The sequence below is a fragment of the Lipotes vexillifer genome, unplaced genomic scaffold, assembly GCF_000442215.2.
Source record: "Lipotes vexillifer unplaced genomic scaffold, Lipotes_vexillifer_v1.1 scaffold60, whole genome shotgun sequence".
In the NCBI taxonomy this organism is placed as follows: domain Eukaryota; kingdom Metazoa; phylum Chordata; class Mammalia; order Artiodactyla; family Lipotidae; genus Lipotes; species Lipotes vexillifer.
In genome coordinates, this window is record NW_006797490.1 from 1222854 (window position 1) to 1242319 (window position 19466).

The following is a 19466-nucleotide window of genomic DNA, read 5'->3' on the forward strand; positions in this document are numbered from 1 at the left end:
ACTAATGCAACACTATCAGGTAGAACAATATACACATCATGAGAGCCTCAAAAGAAAAGGGAAAGAAAGGATCAGAAAGTTAATTCAAAGAAACCATAGCTAAACCCTTCACAAATCTGGGGAAGAAAATGAATATCCAGATCCTGAAAGCTCCAAGCTTGCCAGTTAAAATAAATGAAAAAAGAAGTCCACACTGAAATAAATTATAAAAAAATTGTTAAAAGATCAGGCAAGAATTTTGAAAGTAACAAGAGAAAAGTGACTTGTGATGTACAAGAGGATCTCTATAAGACTGTCAATGGATATTTTAGCAGAAACATTGCTGGCTAGAAGGTACTGGGATGGCATATTCAAAGTTCTGAAAGAAAAGCAAAACTGCCAATCCAACAATATTATATCTGACAAAACTATCCTTCTAATATGAAGGAGAGATAAAAGATAAGAAGTTCTGACAAAATCAGAGAAAAGGGGAAGAGTTTTAGAGTAAAGGGGAAGTTTGGCAAGGTAATTAGTATGTGGGAATGGAGGTTAAAGAGGAGGTGTATGCACTGGAGAAAAGAAGGAGGAAGATATTGCCAGAGGCAGAGTCTGATAACAAAAATGCTGAGGGAGAGAGATAAGATGGTGCTGGAGGCAGAGCTTGAGAAGAAGTCAAGTAAGAAGAGCCTGAGGCTTTGGTATCCTTTTTTTTTTTTTTTTAACATCTTTATTGGAGTATAATTGTTTTACAATGGTGTGTTAGTTTCTGATGTATAACACAGTGAATCACTATACATATAAATACATCCCCATATTTCCTCCTTCTTCTGTCTCCCTCCCAGCCTCCCTATCCCACCCATCTAGGTGGTGACAAAGCACCGAGCTGATCTCCCTGTGCTATGCAGCTGCTTTCTACTAGCTATCTATTTTACATTAGGTAGTATATCTAAGTCCATGCCACTCTCTCACTTCATCCCAGGTTACACTTCCCCCTCCCCATGTCCTCAAGTCCATTCTCTACACCTGCATCTTTATTCCTGTCCTGCCCCTAGGTTCTTCAGAACATTTTTTTTTTATTCCATATGTGTTAGCATAACGTATTTGTTTTTCTCTTTCTGACTTACTTCACTCTGTATGACAGACTCTATGTCCAACCACCTCACTACAAATAAATCAGTTTTGTTTCTTTTTATGGCTGAGTAATATTCCATTGTATATATGTGCCACATCTTCTTTACCCATTCATCTGTTGATGGACACATAGGTGGCTTCCATGTCCTTGCTGTTGTAAATAGAGCTGGAGTGAACATTGTGGTCCATGACTCTTTTTGAATTATGGTTTTCTCAGGGTATATACCCAGTACTGGGATTGCTGGGTTGTATGGTAGTTTTATTTTTAGTTTTTTAAGGAACCTCCATTCTGTTATCCATAGTGGCTGTATCAATTTATATTCTCACCAGTAGTGCCAGAGGGTTCCCTTTTCTCCACACCCTCTCCAGCATTTATTGTTTGTTGATTTTTTTTTTTTTTTTTTTTTTGCGGTACGCGGGCCTCTCACTGTTGTGGCCTCTCCCGTTGTGGAGCACAGGCTCCGGACGCGCAGGCCCAGCGGCCACGGCTCACGGGCCCAGCCGCTCCATGGCATGTGGGATCCTCCCGGACCGGGGCACGAACCCGCGTCCCCTGCATCGGCAGGCGGACTCTCAACCACCACGCCACCAGGGAAGCCCCCTGTTTGTTGATTTTTAATGATGTCCATTCTGACTGGTGTGAGATGATACCTCACTGTAGTTCTGATTTGCATTTCTCTAAGAATTAGTGATGTTGAGCATCCTTTCATGTGTTTGTTGGGAATCTGTATACCTTCTTTGGAGAAATGTGTATTTAGGTCTTCTGCCTGCTTTTGGATTGGGTTGCTTGCTTTCTTGATAATGAGCTGCATGAGCTGCTTGTAAATTTTGGAGATTAATCCTTTGTCAGTTGCTTCATTTACAAATATGTTCTCCCATTCTGATGGTTGTCTTTTTGTCTTGCTTATGGTTTCCTTTGCTGTGCAGAAGATTTTAAGTTCCATTAGGTCCCATTTGTTTATTTCTGTTTTGATTTTCATGTCTCTAGCAGGTGGGTCAAAAGGATCTTGCTGTGGTATATATCATAGAGTGTTCTCCCTATGTTTACCTCTAAGAGTTTTATAGTATCTCACCTTACATTTAGATCATTAATCCATTTTGAGTTTACTTTTGTGCATGGTGTTAAGGAGTGCTCTAATTTCATTCTTTTACATGTAGCTGTCCACTTTTCCCAGCACCATTTATTGAAGAGGCTCTGTTTTCTCCATTGCATATTCTTGACTCCTTTATCAAAAATAAGGTGACCATATGTGTTCAGTTTTATCTCTGGTCTTTCTAACCTGTTCCATTGATCTATAATTCTGTTTTTGTGCCAGTACCATACTGTCTTGATGACTGTAGCTTTGTAGTATAGTCTGAAGTCAGGAAGCCTGATTCCTCCAGCTCCGTTTTTCTTTCTCAAGATTGCTTTGGCTATTCGGGGTCTCTGTGTCTCCATACAAATTGTGAAATTTTTTTGTTCTATTTCTGTGAAAAATGCCATTGGTGAGTGGAAGCGGTTAGATGGTGGAGGAGTAAGACGTGGAGATCACCTTCCTCCCCACAAATACACCAGAAATACATCTACATGTGGAACAACTCCTACAGAACACCTACTGAATGCTGGCAGAAGACCACAGACCTCCCAAAAGGCAAGAAACTTGCCATGTATCTGGGTAGGGCAAAAGAAAAAATTAATTAAAAACAGAGACAAAAGAATAGGGACGGCACCTGCACCAGTGGGAGGGAGCTGTGAAGGAGGAAATGTCTCCACACACTAGGAAGCCCCTTCGCGTGCAGAGATTGCGTGAGGCGGAGTGGGGAGCTTCGGGGCCGCAGAGGAGAGCACAGCAATAGGGGTGTGGAGGGCAAAGCGGAGAGATTCCCGCATAGAGGATTGGTGCTGACCGGCACTCACCAGCCAGAGAGGCTTGTGTGCTCGCCCGCCGAGGCGGGTGGGGCTTCGAGCTGAGGCTCGGTTTCAGTTTCGGTCGGAGCTCAGGGAGAGGACTGGGGTTGGCGACTTGAACATAGCCCGAAGGGGTTAGTGCGCCACGGCTAGCCGGGAGGGAGTCCGGGGAAAAGTCTGCACCTGCTGAGGAGGCAAGAGACTTTTTCTTGCCTCTGTGTTTCCTGGTGCGCGAGGAGAGGGGTTTTAAGAGCGCTGCTTAAAGGAACTCCAGAAACGGGCGCTCGTAACAGTCAGGGTGTCCGTTTAAAAATGAATCCTGTCAGAGCAATCTGATTTTCTACTCCTCCCTCCCTCCCTTCCTTCCTTTTTTCTGAGGGTGTTTGTAATTATGAGACAGTTAGATCCACCAAGGGGCCTGTGTGCGAGCACAGGTCACTATCCACACCCCACTTCCGGGGAACCTGTGCAGCCCGCCACTGCCAGGTTCCCGGGATCCAGGGACAATTTCTCAGGGAGAACATACGGCAGGCCTCAGGCTGGTGCAACGTCATACCGACTTCTGCCGCCGCAGGCCCACCTCGCACTCCGTGCCTCTCGCTCCCCCCGGCCTGAGTGCGCCAGAGCCCCCGAGTCAGTGGCTCCTTTAACCCCATCCTATCTGAGCAAAAAACAGATGCCCTCCAGCGACCTACACGCAGAGGCAGGGCCAAATCGAAAGCTGAGCCCCTGTGAGCTGTGAGAACAAAGAAGAAAAAGGGAAATCTCTCCCAGCAGCCTCAGAAACAGCAGATTAAAGCTACACAATCAACTTGATGTACCCTGCCTCTGTGGAACACATGAATAGACAGCGAATCATCCCAAATTGAGGAGGCGGACTTCTAGAGCAAGATCTATGATTTTTTCCCCTTTTCCTCTTTTTGTGAATGTGTATGTGTATGCTTCTGTGTGAGATCTTGTCTATATAGGTTTGCTTCCACCATTTGTCCTAGCGTTCTATCCGTCCATTGTTTTTTGTTAAATTTTTTTCCTAATAATTAATTTTAATTTAAAGAACTCTATTATACTTTACCTTCTTTCTATCTTTCCTTCCTTCCTTCCCTCTTTTAGACAACGAATCATCCCAAATTGAGGAGGTGGACTTGGAGAGCAAGTTTTATGATTTTTTCCCCTTTACCTCTTTTTGTGAGGGTATATGTGTATGCTTCTATGTAAGATTTTGTCTCTATAACTTTGCTTCCACCATTTGTCCTAAGGTTCTATCCTTCCCTTTTTTTTTTCCTCTAAATAATTATTTTTTTAATTCAATAAATTTATTATACTTTATTTTACTCCTCTTTTTGTGAGGGTATATGTGTATGCTTCTATGTAAGATTTTGTCTCTATAACTTTGCTTCCACCATTTGTCCTAAGGTTCTATCCTTCCCTTTTTTTTTTCCTCTAAATAATTATTTTTTTAATTCAATAACTTTATTATACTTTATTTTATTTTACTGTATCTTCTTTCTTTCTGTATTTTTTCCTTCCTTCCCTCATTCCTTCCTTCCTTCCCTCCTCCCTCCCTCCCTCCTTTCTTTCCTTCTTGCCTTCTTCCTTTCTTTTCTTCTTTCTTTCTTTCTTCCTTCCCTCCTTCCTTCCTTCCCTCCTCTCTTTCTTTCTTTCTTTCTTTCTTTCCTATTTCCTCCTACTTATACTAATTCTCTCTACTTTCTCTCCCTTTTATTCTGAGCCGAGTGGATGAAAGGCTCTTGCTGCTCCAGCCAGGAGTCAGGACTCTGCCTCTGAGGTGGGAGAGCCAACTTCAGAACACTCGTCAAGAAGAGACCTCCCAGCCCCACATAATATCAAACGGCGAAAATCTCCCAGAGATCTCCATCTCAACACCAGCACCCAGCTTCGCTCAACGACCAGCAAGCTACAGTGCTGGACAACCTATGCCAACCATATAGCAAAACAGGAACACAACCCCACCCACTAGCAGAGAGGCTGCCTAAAATCATAATAAGTCCACAGACACCCCAAAACACACCACCAGACGTGGACCTGCCCACTAGAGAGACAAGATCTAGCCTCATACACCACAACACAGCCACTAGTCCCCTCCACCAGGAAGCCTACACAACGCACTGAACCAACCTTAGCCACTGGAGACAGACATCAAAAACAACGGGAGCTACGAACTTGCAGCCTGCAAAAAGGTGAACCCAATCACAGTAAGATAAGCAAAATGAGAAGACAGAAAAACACACAGCAGATGAAGGAGCAGGATAAAAACCCACCAGACCTAACAAATGAAGAGGAAATAGGCAGTCTACCTGAAAAAGAGTTCAGAATAATGATAGTAAAGATGATCCAAAATCTTGGAAATAGAATGGACAAAATGCAAGAAGCAGTTAACAAGGACCTAGAAGAAATAAAGATGAAACAGACAATGATGAACAACACAATAAATGAAATGAAAAATACTCTAGATGGGATCAATAGCAGAATAAATGAGGCAGAAGAACGGATAAGTGACCTGGAAGATAAAATAGTGGAAATAACTACTGCAGAGCAGAATAAAGAAAAAAGAATGAAAAGAACTGAGGACAGTCTCAGAGACCTCTGGGACAACATTAAACGCACCAACATTCGAATTATAGGGGTTCCAGAAGAAGAAGAGAAAAAGAAAGGGACTGAGAAAATATTTGAAGAGATTATAGTTGAAAACTTCCCTAATATGGGAAAGGAAATCGTTAATCAAGTCCAGGAAGCACAGAGAGTCCCATACAGGATAAATTCAAGGAGAAATACGCCAAGACACATATTAATCAAACTGTCAAAAACTAAATACAAAGAAAGCATATTAAAAGCAGCAAGGGAAAAACAACAAATAACACACAAGGGAATCCCCATAAGGTTAACAGCTGATCTCTCAGCAGAAACTCTACAAGCCAGAAGGGAGTGGCAGGACATACTGAAAGTGATGAAGGAGAAAAACCTGCAACCAAGATTACTCTACCCAGCAAGGATCTCATTCAGATTTGATGGAGAAATTAAAACCTTTACAGACAAGCAAAAGCTGAGAGAGTTCAGCACCACCAAACCAGCTTTACAACAAATGCTAAAGGAACTTCTCTAGACAAAAACACAAGAGAAGGAAAAGTCCTATAATAACGAACCCAAAACAATTTAGAAAATGGGAATAGGAACATACATATCGATAATTACCTTAAATGTAAATGGACTAAATGCTCCCACCAAAAGACACAGATTGGCTGAATGGATACAAAAACAAGACCCATATATATGCTGTCTACAAGAGACCCACTTCAGACCTAGAGACACATACAGACTGAAAGTAAGGGGATGGAAAAAGATATTCCATGCAAATGGAAACCAAAAGAAAGCTGGAGTAGCAATTCTCATATCAGACAAAATAGACTTTAAAATAAGGACTATCAGAAGAGACAAAGAAGGACACTACATAATGATTAAGGGATCGATCCAAGAAGAAGATATAACAATTGTAAATATTTATGCACCCAACATAGGAGCACCTCAATACATAAGGCAAAAACTAGCAGCCATAAAAGGGGAAATCGACAGTAACACATTCATAGTAGGGGACTTCAACACCCCACTTTCACCAATGGACAGATCATCCAAAATGAAAATAAATAAGGAAACACAAGCTTTAAATGATACATTAAACAGGATGGACTTAATTGATATTTATAGGACACTCCATCCAAAAACAACAGAATACACATTTTTCTCAAGTGCTCATGGAACATTCTCCAGGATAGATCATATCTTGGGTCACAAATCAAGCCTTGGTAAATTTAAGAAAATTGAAATTATATCAAGTATCTTTTCCGACCACAACGCCATGAGATTAGATATCAATTATAGGAAAAGAGCAGTAAAAAATACAAACACATGGAGGCTAAACAATACACTACTTAGTAACGAAGTGATCACTGAAGAAATCAAAGAGGAAATTAAAAAATACCTAGAAACAAATGACAATGGAGATACAACGACCCAAAACCTATGGGATGCAGCAAAAGCAGTTCTAAGAGGGAAGTTTATAGCAATACAAGCCCACCTTAAGAAGCAGGAAACATCTCGAATAAACAACCTAACCTTGCACCTCAAGCAATTAGAGAAAGAAGAACAAAAAAACCCCAGAGTTAGCAGAAGGAAAGAAATCATAAAAATCAGATCAGAAATAAATGAAAAAGAAATGAAGGAAACAATAGCAAAGATCAATAAAACTAAAAGCTGGTTCTTTGAGAAGATTAACAAAATTGATAAACCATTAGCCAGACTCATCAAGAAAATAAGGGAGAAGACTCAAATCAATAGAATCAGAAATGAAAAAGGAGAAGTAACAACTGACACTGCAGAAATACAAAAAATCATGAGGGATTACTACAAGCAACTCTATGCCAATAAAATGGACAATCTGGAAGAAATGGACAAATTCTTAGAAATGCACAAACTGCCAAGACTGAATCAGGAAGAAATAGAAAATATGAACAGACCAATCACAAACACTGAAATTGAAACTGTGATTAAAAATCTTCCAACAAACAAAAGCCCAGGACCAGATGGCTTCACAGGCGAATTCTATCAAACATTTAGAGAAGAGCTAACACCTATTCTTCTCAAACTCTTCCAAAATATAGCAGAGGGAGGAACACTCCCAAACTCATTCTACGAGGCCACCATCACCTTGATACCAAAACCAGACAAGGATGTCACAAAGAAAGAAAACTACAGGCCAATATCACTGATGAACATAGATGCAAAAATCCTCAACAAAATACTAGCAAACAGAATCCAACAGCACATTAAAAGGATCATACACCATGATCAAGTGGGGTTTATTCCAGGAATGCAAGGATTCTTCAATATACGCAAATCTATCAATGTGATTAACCATATTAACAAATTGAAGGAGAAAAACCATATGATCATCTCAATAGATGCAGAGAAAGCTTTTGACAAAATTCAACACCCATTTATGATAAAAACCCTGCAGAAAGTAGGTGTAGAGGGAACTTTCCTCAATATAATAAAGGCCGTATATGACAAGCCCACAGCCAACATCATCCTCAATGGCGAAAAACTGAAAGCATTTCCACTAAGGTCAGGAACAAGACAAGGTTGCCCACTCTCACCACTCTTATTCAACATAGTTTTGGAAGTTTTAGCCACAGCAATCAGAGAAGAAAAGGAAATAAAAGGAATCCAAATCGGAAAAGAAGAAGTAAAGCTGTCACTGTTTGCAGATGACATGATACTATACATAGAGAATCCTAAAGATGCTACCAGAAAACTACTAGAGCTAATCAATGAATTTGGTAAAGTAGCAGGATACAAAATTAATGCACAGAAATCTCTGGCATTCCTATATACTAACGATGAAAAATCTGAAAGTGAAATCAAGAAAACACTCCCATTTACCATTGCAACAAAAAGAATAAAATATCTAGGAATAAACCTACCTAAGGAGACAAAAGACCTGTATGCAGAAAATTATAAGACACTGATGAAAGAAATTAAAGATGATACAAACAGATGGAGAGATATACCATGTTCTTGGATTGGAAGAATCAACATTGTGAAAATGACTCTACTTCCCAAAGCAATCTATAGATTCAATGCAATCCCTATCAAACTACCACTGGCATTTTTCACAGAACTAGAACAAAAAATTTCACAATTTGTATGGAAACACAAAAGACCCCGAATAGCCAAAGCAATCTTGAGAACAAAAAATGGAGCTGGAGGAATCAGGCTGCCTGACTTCAGACTATACTACAAAGCTACAGTAATCAAGACAGTATGGTACTGGCTCAAAAACAGAAAGATAGATCAATGTAATAGGATAGAAAGCCCAGAGATAAACCGACACACATATGGACACCTTATCTTTGATAAAGGTGGCAGGAACGTACAGTGGAGAAAGGACAGCCTCTTCAATAAGTGGTGCTGGGAAAACTGGACAGGTACATGTAAAAGTATGAGATTAGATCACTCCCTAACACCATACACAAAAATAAGCTCAAAATGGATTAAAGACCTAAATGTAAGGCCAGAAACTATCAAACTCTTAGAGGAAAACATAGGCAGAACACTCTATGACATAAATCACAGCAAGATCCTTCTTGACCCATCTCCTAGAGTAATGGAGATAAAAACAAAAATAAACAAATGGGACCTAATGAAACTTCAAAGCTTTTGCACAGCAAAGGAAACCATAAACAAGACCAAAAGACAGCCCTCAGAATGGGAGAAAATATTTGCAAATGAATCAACTGACAAAGGATTAATCTCTAAAATTTACAGGCAGCTCATGCAGCTCAATAACAAAAAAATAAACAACCCAATCCAAAAATGGGCAGAAGACCTAAATAGACATTTCTCCAAAGAAGATATACAGACTGCCAACAAACACATGAAAGAATGCTCAACATCATTAATCATTAGAGAAATGCAAATCAAAACTACAATGAGATATCATCTCACACCAGTCAGAATGGCCATCATCAAAAAATCTAGAAACAATAAATGCTGGAGAGGGTGTGGAGAAAAGGGAACACTCTTGCACTGCTGGTGGGAATGTGAATTGGTTCAGCCACTATGGAGAACAGTATGGAGGTTCCTTAAAAAACTACAAATAGAACTACCATATGACCCAGCAATCCCACTACTGGGCATATACCCTGAGGAAACCAAAATTCAAAAAGAGTCATGTACCAAAATGTTCATTGCAGCTCTATTTACAATAGCCCGGAGATGGAAACAACCTAAGTGCCCATCGTCGGATGAATGGATAAAGAAGATGTGGCACATATATACAATGGAATATTACTCAGCCATAAAAAGAAACGAAATTGAGCTATTTGTAATGAGGTGGATAGATCTAGAGTCTGTCATACAGAGTGAAGTAAGTCAGAAAGAGAAGGACAAATACCGTATGCTAACACATATATATGGAATTTAAGAAAAAAACAATGTTATGAAAAACCTAGGGGTAAAATAGGAATAAAGACACAGACCTACTGGCGAACAGACTTGAGGATATGGGGAGGGGAAGGGTGAGGTGGGATAGGGCGAGAGAGAGACATGGACATATATATACTAACAAACGTAAGGTAGATAGCCAGTGGGAAGCAGCCGCATGGCACAGGGAAACTGGCTCGGTTCTTTGTGGCTGTCTGAAGGGGTGGGGTGGGGAGGGTGGGAGGGAGGGAGACAAAGAGGGAAGAGATATGGGAACATATGTATATGTATAACTGATTTACTCTGTTATGGAGCAGAGACTAACACACCATTGTAAAGTAGTTATACCCCAATAAAGATTTAAAAAAAAAAATGCCATTGGTAGTTTGACAGGGATTGCATTGCATCTGTAGATTGCTTTGGCTAATATAGTCATTTTCACAATGTTGATTCTTCCAATCCAAGAATATGGTATAACTCTCCATCTGTTTGTATCCTCTTTAGTTTCTTTCATCAGTGTCTTACAGTTTTCTGCGTACAGGTCTTTTTTCTCCTTAGGTACGTTTATTCCTAGGTATTTTATTCTTTTTGTTGCAATGGTAAATGGGAGTGTTCCTTAATTTCTCTTTCAGATATTTCATCATTAGTGTATAGGAAAGCAAGAGATTTCTGTGCATTAATTGTGTATCCTGCTACTTTACCAAATTCATTGATTAGCTCTAGTAGTTTTCAGGTAGCATCTTTAGGATTCTCTGTATATTGTCAAGTCATCTGCAAACAGTGACAGCTTTACATCTTTTTTTCCGACTTGGATTTCTTTTATTTCTTTTTCGTCTCCGATTGCTGTCACTAAAACTCCTCAAACTATGTTGAATAATAGTGGTTAGAATGGATATCCTTGTCTTTTTCCTGACCTTAGAGGAAATAGTTTCAATTTTTCACCATTGAGAACGTTGTTGGCTAGGGTTTGTCATATACGGCCTTTATTATGTTGAGGTAAGTTCCCTGTATGCCTAATTTGGTGGAATTTTATCATAAATTGGTGTTGAATTTTGTCGAAAGTTTTTTCTGCATCTGTTGAGGTGGTCATGTGTTTTTTTTTTCCCCTGCAGTTTATTAATATGGTGTATCACAATGATTTACATTTATTGAAGGATGCTTTCATGCCTGGGATAAATCCCACTTGATAATGGTGTATGATGCTTTTAATGTGTTTTTGGATTCAGGTTGCCAGTGTCTGGTTGAGCATTTTTGTGTCTCATGTTCATCAGCAGTATGGGCCTGCAATTTCCTTTTTTGGTGATATTTTGACTGGTTTTGGTATCAGGCTGATTATGGTCTCATAAAATGAGTTTGGCAGTGTTCCTCTCTCTGCAGTTCTTTGGAAGAGTTTGAGAAGGATCGGTGTTAACTCTTCTTTAAATATTTAATAGAATTCCCCTGTAAAGCCTTCTGGTCATGTACTTTTTTTTTTTATGAACATTTTGAATCATAGTTTCAATTTAATTACTCGTGATTGGTCAGTTTATATTTTCTATTTCTTCCTGGCTGAGTCTTGGAAGGTTGTGCTTTCCTAAGAATTTCTCCATTTCTTCCAGGTTGTTCATTTTATTGGCGTAGAGTTGCTTGTAGTAATCTCTCACGATCCATTGTATTTCTGCAGTGTCAGTTGTTACTTCTCCTTTTTCATTTCTAATTTTACTGATTTGAGTATTCTCCCTGTTTTTCTTGATGAGTACGAGTAATGGTTTATCAATTTTGCTTATTTTCTCAAAGAACCAACTTTTAGTTTTACTGATCTTTACTATTGTTTCCTTCATTTCCTTTTTATTTATTTCTGATCTGATCTCTATCATTTCTTTCCTTCTGCTAACTTTGTTTTTTTTTTTTCCTTTTATCTCTAATTGCTTTAGCTCTAAGTTTAGGTTATTTATTTGAGAAGTTTCTTGTTTCTTTAGGTAAGATTGCATTGCTATAAAGTTCCCTCTTAGAACTGTTTTTGTTGCGTTCCATAGGTTTTGGGTCATCGTGTTTTCATTGTCATTTGTTTCTAGGTATTTTTTTGATTTCCTCTTTTATTTCTTCAGGTATATCTTGGTTATTAAGTAGTGTACTGTTTAGCTTCCATGTGTTTGTATTTTATACAGATTTTTTCCTTTAATTGATATCTAATCCCATAGTGTTGTGGTCAGAAAAGATACCTGATACAACATCAGTTTTCTTAAATTTACCAAGGCTTGATTTGTGGCACAAGATATGATCTATCCTGGAGAATGTTCCTTGAGCACTGGAGAAGAAAGTGTATTCTGTTGTTTTTGGATAGAATGTCCTATAAATATCAATGAAGTCCATTTTGTTTAACGTATCATTTAAAGCTTGTGTTTCCTTATTCATTTTCATTTTGGATGATCTGTTCATTGGTGAAAGTGGGGTGTTAAATTCCCCTACTATGATTGTGTTACTGTCGATTACCCCTTTTATGCCTGTTAGCATTTTCATTATGTATGGAGGTGCTTCTATGTTGGGTGCATAAATATTTACCATTGTTCTATCTTCTTTTTGGATTGATCCCTTCATCATTATGTAGTGTCCTTCTTTGTCTCTCATTATACTCTTTGTTTTAAAGTCTATTTTGTCTGATATGAGAATTGCTACTCCAGCTTTCTTTTGATTTCCATTTGCATGGAATATCTTTTTCCATCACCTCACTTTCCATCTTTATGTGTCCCTAGGTCTCAAGTGCGTCTCTTGTAGACAGCATATATATGGGTCTTGTTTTTGTATCCATTCAGCCAGTCTATGTCTTTTGGTGGGAACATTTAATCCATTTACATTTAAGGTTATTATCAATATGTATGTTCATATTACCATTTTCTTAATTGTTTTGGGTTTGTTATTGTAGGACATTTCCTTCTCTTGTGTTTCCTGCCTAGAGAAGTTCCTTTAGCCTTTGTTGTAAATCTGGTTTGGTAATGCTGAATTCTCTTAGCTTTTGCTTGTCTGTAAAAGTTTTAAATTCTCTGTTGAATCTGAATGAGATGCTTGCTGGGTCAAGTAGTTTTGGTTGTAGGTTTTGCCCTTTCATCACTTTAAATATGTCTTATCACTCCCTTCTAGCTTGCAGAGTTTCTGCTGAAAGATCAGCTGTTAACATTATCGGGATTCCCTTGTATGTTATTTGTTGTTTTTTCCTTGCTGCTTCTAATATTTTTTCTTTGTATTTAATTTTTGACAGTTTGATTAATATGCGTCAGCGTATTTCTCCTTGGATTTATCCTGTATGGAAGTCTCTGCCCTTCCTGGACTTGATTGACTATTTCCTTTCCTATGTTAGGGAAGTTTTGAACTATAATCTCTTCAAATACTTTCTCAGTCCCTTTCTTTTTCTCTTCTTCTGGGTCCCTTATAATTCGAATGTTGGTTCATTTAATGTCCCAGAGGGCTTTATGACTGTCCTCAATTTGTTTCATTCTTTTTTCTTTATTCTGCTCTGTAATAGTTATTTCTAATATTTTATCTTCCAGGTCACTTATCCATTCTTCTGCTTCAGTTATTCTGTTCTTGATTCCTTCTAGAGAATTTTTAATTTCATTTATTGTGTTGTTCATAATTGTCTGCTCTTTAGTTCTTCTAGGTTCTTGTTAAACGTTTCGTGTAGTTTGTCCATTCTATTTCCAAGATTTTGGGTCATCTTTACTATCATTTCTCTGAATTCTTTCTCAGATAGACTGCCTATTTCCTCTTCATTTGTTAGGTTTGGTGGGTTTCTATCTTGCTCCTTCATCTGCTGTGTTTTCTGTCTTCTCATTCTGCTTAACTCTGTGTTTGGGTCTCCTTTTCACAGGCTGCAGTTTCATAGTTCCTTTCATTTTTGGTGTAAGCCCCCAGTGGCTAAGGTTGGCTCAGTGGGTTGTGTAGGCTTCCTGGTGGAGGGGACTAGTGCCTATGTTCTGTTGGATAAGGCTGGATCTTGTCTTTCTGGTGGGCAAGTACCATGTATGGTGGTGTGTTGTGGGGTGTCTGTGACCTTATGATTTTAGGCAGCCTCTCTGCTAATGTGTCTGGTTGTGTTCCTGTCTTGCTAGTTGTTTAGCATAGGGTGTACAGCACTGTAGCTTGCTGGTCATTGAGTGGAGGTGGATCTTAGCGTTGAGATGGAGATTTCTGGGAGGTTTGTGCTGTTTGATGTTACATGGAGCCAGACAGTCTCTGGTGGACCAAATTCATGAAATTGGCTCTCCCACTTCAGATGCACAGGCCTGACATGCGGTCAGAGCACGAAGACCATGTCAGCTACCTGGCTCAGAAGGAAAGGGAGATAAAAGATAGAAAAAAGAAAAAAATATGTAACAAGAAATAAAGTTATTTAAATAAAAAAATTAAGAAAAATTAAAGAAGAAATTAAAGTTAATACAAAAAGAAAGAAAGAAAGAAGAGAGCAACCACACCGAAAAACAAATCCACCAGTGATAACAAGGAGTAAAAACTATATTAAAAATATTGGAGAGACAGAACCCTAGGACCTATGGTACAAGCAAAGCTATACAGACAAAATCACACAAAGAAGCAAACCCACTCACAAAAAGAAAAAAAAGAAAAGTATATATACCTATATATATTTTTAAAAAAGGAAGAGAGCAATGAAATAAAAAATCTACCAGTGACAATTAACTCTAAATACTAAAGTATGATAAAAATAAAACCTGAAACTGGTCAGTCACATACAGCAAACCCCACGTCTACAGTTGCTTCCAATGTTCACCCCATCAATTTTGGGATGATTCGTTGGCTATTCAGGTAGTACACCAATGCAGGGTACATCAACTTGATTATGGAGATTTAATCCACTGCTCCTGAGGCTCCTAGAAGAAATTTCCCTTTCTCTTCTTTGTTCACACAGCTCCTGGGATTCAGCTTTGGATTTGGCCCCACCTCTGCATGTAGGTCACCTAAGGGCATCTGTTCCTACCTAGGCAGAACAGGGTTAAAGAGCAGCTGATTAGGGAGTTCTGGCTCACTTAGACCAGGTAGAGGGAGGGTTACGGAATGTGGGGCGAGATTGTGGCTGAAGAGGCCGGTGTGACATTGCAACAGCCTGAGGTGTGCCATGTGTTTTCCCAAGGATGTTGTCCCTGGATCACGGGACCCTGTCAGTGGTGGACTGCACAGTCTCCTGTGAGGAAAAGTGTGGATTGTGACCTGTGCTTTCACATAGACTTCTTGGTGGCTGCAGAAGCAGCCTCAGCATTTCATGCCTGTCTCTGATGTCTGACTGATAGCCGCAGCTTGCACCCATCCCTGGAGCTGGTTTAGGCAGTGCTCTGTATCCCCTCACCTCGCACACCCCGAAACAGTGGTCTCTTGCCTCTTTGGCAGGTCCATACTTTTTCCTGGACTCCTTCCTTGCTAGCTGTGGTGCACTAGCTGCCTTCAGGCTGTGTTCATGCAGCCAACCCCAGTCCCTCCCTGGGATCTGAACTCCAAAGCACAAGCCTCCACTCTTATCCCCCACCAACCCCAGTGGGTGAGCAGACAAGCCTCTCAGGCTGGTGAATCCTGGTAGGTACTGATCCTCTGTGTGGGAATCTGTCCACTTTGCCCTCTGCACCCCTGTTGCTGCACTCTGCTCCATGGCTCCAAAGCTTCCCCCCCCACGCCGCCACCCCCCATCTCTGCCAGTGAGGCTGCTTCCTAGTGTGTGGAAACTCTTCTTCCTTCAGAGCTCCCTCCTCTAGTGGCCAGTCCTGTCCATAATCTTTTGTCTCTGTTTTTTCTTTTGTCCCACCCAGTTGCATGGGGAGTTTCTTGCCTTTTGGGAAGTCTGAGGTCTTCTGTCAGTGTTCAGTAGGTGTTCTTTAGGAGTTGTTCCACATGTAGATGTATTTCATTTTTTTTCTTTCTTTCTTTTTCTTTTTCTTTTTTTTGCAGTACACGGGCCTCTCTGTTCCAGTTGGGCTCTGCTATCATTGCAGGGCATGAAAGCTCCTCTCTCTGGTGTCCCAGTTCTATTTAACTGATGTTTCTGTTTGTTAATTTTATAAGATCAATACAATAGAATTGAGTGTTTGTAAATAGACCCTCACATTTATGTCAGTTGATTTATACCAAAGTACTGTGAAAGAATAGTCTTTTTGAGCAACATGGATAAGCAAAAAGCTACCTTTGTCTCCCCCCTTCAATCTACAACCTATAAAACATCCATAGCACAAAAAAGTAGCCTGTGCCTAGCACACAAGGACACTGGAGAATTCCCCATATCTATACATCTAAAGATGGTTTGACTGGAACATGTAGAAAGTGCAGAACCTGAGGACCAGTGGAAGTAGTGTCAACAATCCAAGATTTCTGGCCAAGGCTGCTGAGTTCACAGCCCCAGAGATCCCAGTAGTAGCAGGCAAGCAGTGCACAGGACTCCAGCATCCTGGCTATAGCAGTGCCCAAGTCCACAGGTAAGTGGGCAACAGTGGCAGTAGGACCTGAGACACTATCTTTCTAGCTGCTGAGGTGCCATAACTCTGGCTCCTGTTTCCCCTTGCACAGCAGCAGAATCCATGAACATTACAACACTGGACAAGGTAGGGGTGCCTGCACCACCAGGGCTCCCACTCTTCCCCAGCCCCTCCCCTTGCAGCAGCAGAGTTTGAAACTCAGGGATCCCAGATGTGGCAGAAGAGCCCAACATTCCAGTGCACAAGGCAGCACTGCCGGCAACACTGGCAGTCAAAGGCACCAATGATTTGAAGGCACAAGAAGCAATAACAAGGGCATAGAGCTACAACTATGAGAGAGACTGTGGGGGGTGAAAATTGAAGACTCTCCAGTATAACCAGAGGCAGCTCAGGTAAGAAAACCTGAAAACTTATGCTATAGCTCTATCTAGGAAAACAAAAGAAAGACCTTTAATTTCTAACTTGTTGATACTTCAGATGCAATGACAGAGTAACAACTTAATAAGTAGCATGAAGAACCTCAGTAACACTGTACCACAAAAGGAAAATGATACTTCTCCAGAAACCAAACTTAAATTCACAGATGATTGTGATCTATCTGGTAAAGAATTTAAAATAGCTGTCATAAAGGAACACATTGAAATACAAGAAAACCCAGAAAGGTAATTCAATGAACTCAGGAATAAAATTAACAGAAGGAATACTATCAAACAGATTTGAACTCTAAAAAATAGCCAAACAGAAAATTCTGGAGCTGAAGAAAACAATAAATGAGATGAAGAATGCATTAGAAAACATTGGAAATAGAACATATCACATGGAGGAGAGAATTAGTGAGTTTGAGATAGAAATCTATAAATGATACAAGTAGAAGATGATAGAGAAATAAGATATAAAATAATAAGGAAATACCATGAGAGCTATGTGACTCTTTTAGGAAGATCAGTGTTAGGGGAATTGGTATCCCAGAAGGAGAAGAGAGGGAGAAGGGAGCTGAAAGTTTATTTAAAGAAATAATAGCTGAGACCTTCCCAAACCTGGAGAAGGAACTGGATATAGAAGTCCATGAAGCTAAGAGAACACCTAGATTTGCTTTACAAGAAATGTTGAATGGAGCTCTTCTACCAGAATATATACTACAAAATGTAAAATAGATAGCTAGTGGGAAGCAGCCACATAGCACAGGGGGATCAGCTCGGTGCTTTGTGACCACCTAGAGGGATGGGATAGGGAGGGTGGGAGGGAGAGGCAAGAGGGAGGAGATATGGGGATGTGTGTATATGTATAGCCGATTCACTTTGTTATAAAGCAGAAACTCACACACCATTGTAGAGCAGTTATACTCCAATAAAGATGTTAAAAAAGGAGAAATTATACAAAAGTTTGAGTAATATGATATATAGACAGAATAAGAAAATTGCAGCTATTAATCAGAATAGATTTTAAAACACTTTATTAGGACTTCCCTGGTGGCACAGTGGTTAAGACTCTGCCTGCCAATGCAGGGGACACAGGTTCGATCCCTGGACTGGGAAGGTCCCACATGCCGTGGAGCAACTAAGGCCATGTGCCACAACTACTGAGCCTGCACTCCAGAGCCCATGAGCCACAACTACTGAGGCTGTGTTCCACAACTACTGAAGCCTGTGCGCTTAGAGCCTGTGCTCTGCAACAAGAGAAGCCACCACAATAATAAGCCTGCACTCTACAATGAAGAGTAGCCCCAACTCACTGCAACTAGGGAAAGCCTGCATGCAGCAACGAAGACCCAACACAGCCAAAACTAAATAATTTAATTTTTAAAAATAATAAAATAACTATTATAGCATGAATGTTAAATGGGATAGAAGTAGATAAAAAATAGCTATATGTACTTGGTAACAAATTCAAAACATAAAAAAAGTATAATTTGAAACAAGACAAACAAAAGAGAAAGAAGAAAAGGATGGTACCCATATAAGTAAATGAAGATAAGAGATGATCAGCAGAAAAAGGACTATGTTATCTATGAAACATTTCATACAAACCCCATGGTAAACACAAAATATAAATCTAGAGCAGAGATATGAAACAATAAAAAGAGGAAACTCAGAAAGCCAGCATAGAAAGTTACTAAACCACAATGGCAGGCCGAAACACAAAGAGGAAAAAGATATACAAAGCAACCAGAAAACAGGATAAAATGGCAATACTAAGTCCTCATCTATCAATAATGAATATCAGTGTGGATTGATTCAATTCACCAATCAAAAGACACACAGTGGATGGTTGGATTAAAAATAAGGTCCAATTATATGGTGCCTCGAAGAGACTAACCTCATTTCTAAGGACAAACATAGGCTAAAAATTCAGGGAGGGAAATCATAGGAAAAAAAAAAGGCAGCCCAAAGAAAGAGGGTGTAGCCATACTCATATAGGACAAAATAGACTTTAAGCCAAAAATGGTAACAAAAGGAAAAAATGGACTGTATATAATGATGAAAAGGGCAATTCATCAAAAAATTAAGTTATTAATATATATGCACCTGACATAGGAGCAAAGTAAGTATAAAAAAATTACTAACAAACCTAAACAGTAAAATTTCATACTGTTTTGAAACAGTATGAAATGTCATAATAGCAGGAGACTTGAACACTCCAAATACATCAGTGGATAGATCATCCAGAGAGAAAGTCAACAAGCAAACAGTTGTTTGGAATCAAATGAAACATTAGATAACATGGATTTGATAGATTTGTGCTGACCATTCCATCCACATGTAGTAGAATACACATTCCTCTCAAGTTCATTTGGAATTTTCTCAAGGATTGACCATATATTGAGAGACAAAAGATGTCAGTAAATTTATGGAGATAGAAAACATATCAAATAACTTTTCTGATCACAGTGTTGTGAAACTAGAAATTGATTACTGAAGCTGGAATAGTCACATATATGTGGAGACTAAACAACATGCTGCTGAACAACTATTGGGTCAATGATGAAACCAAAAGAGAAATCAAAAATTACATGAAGACATGTG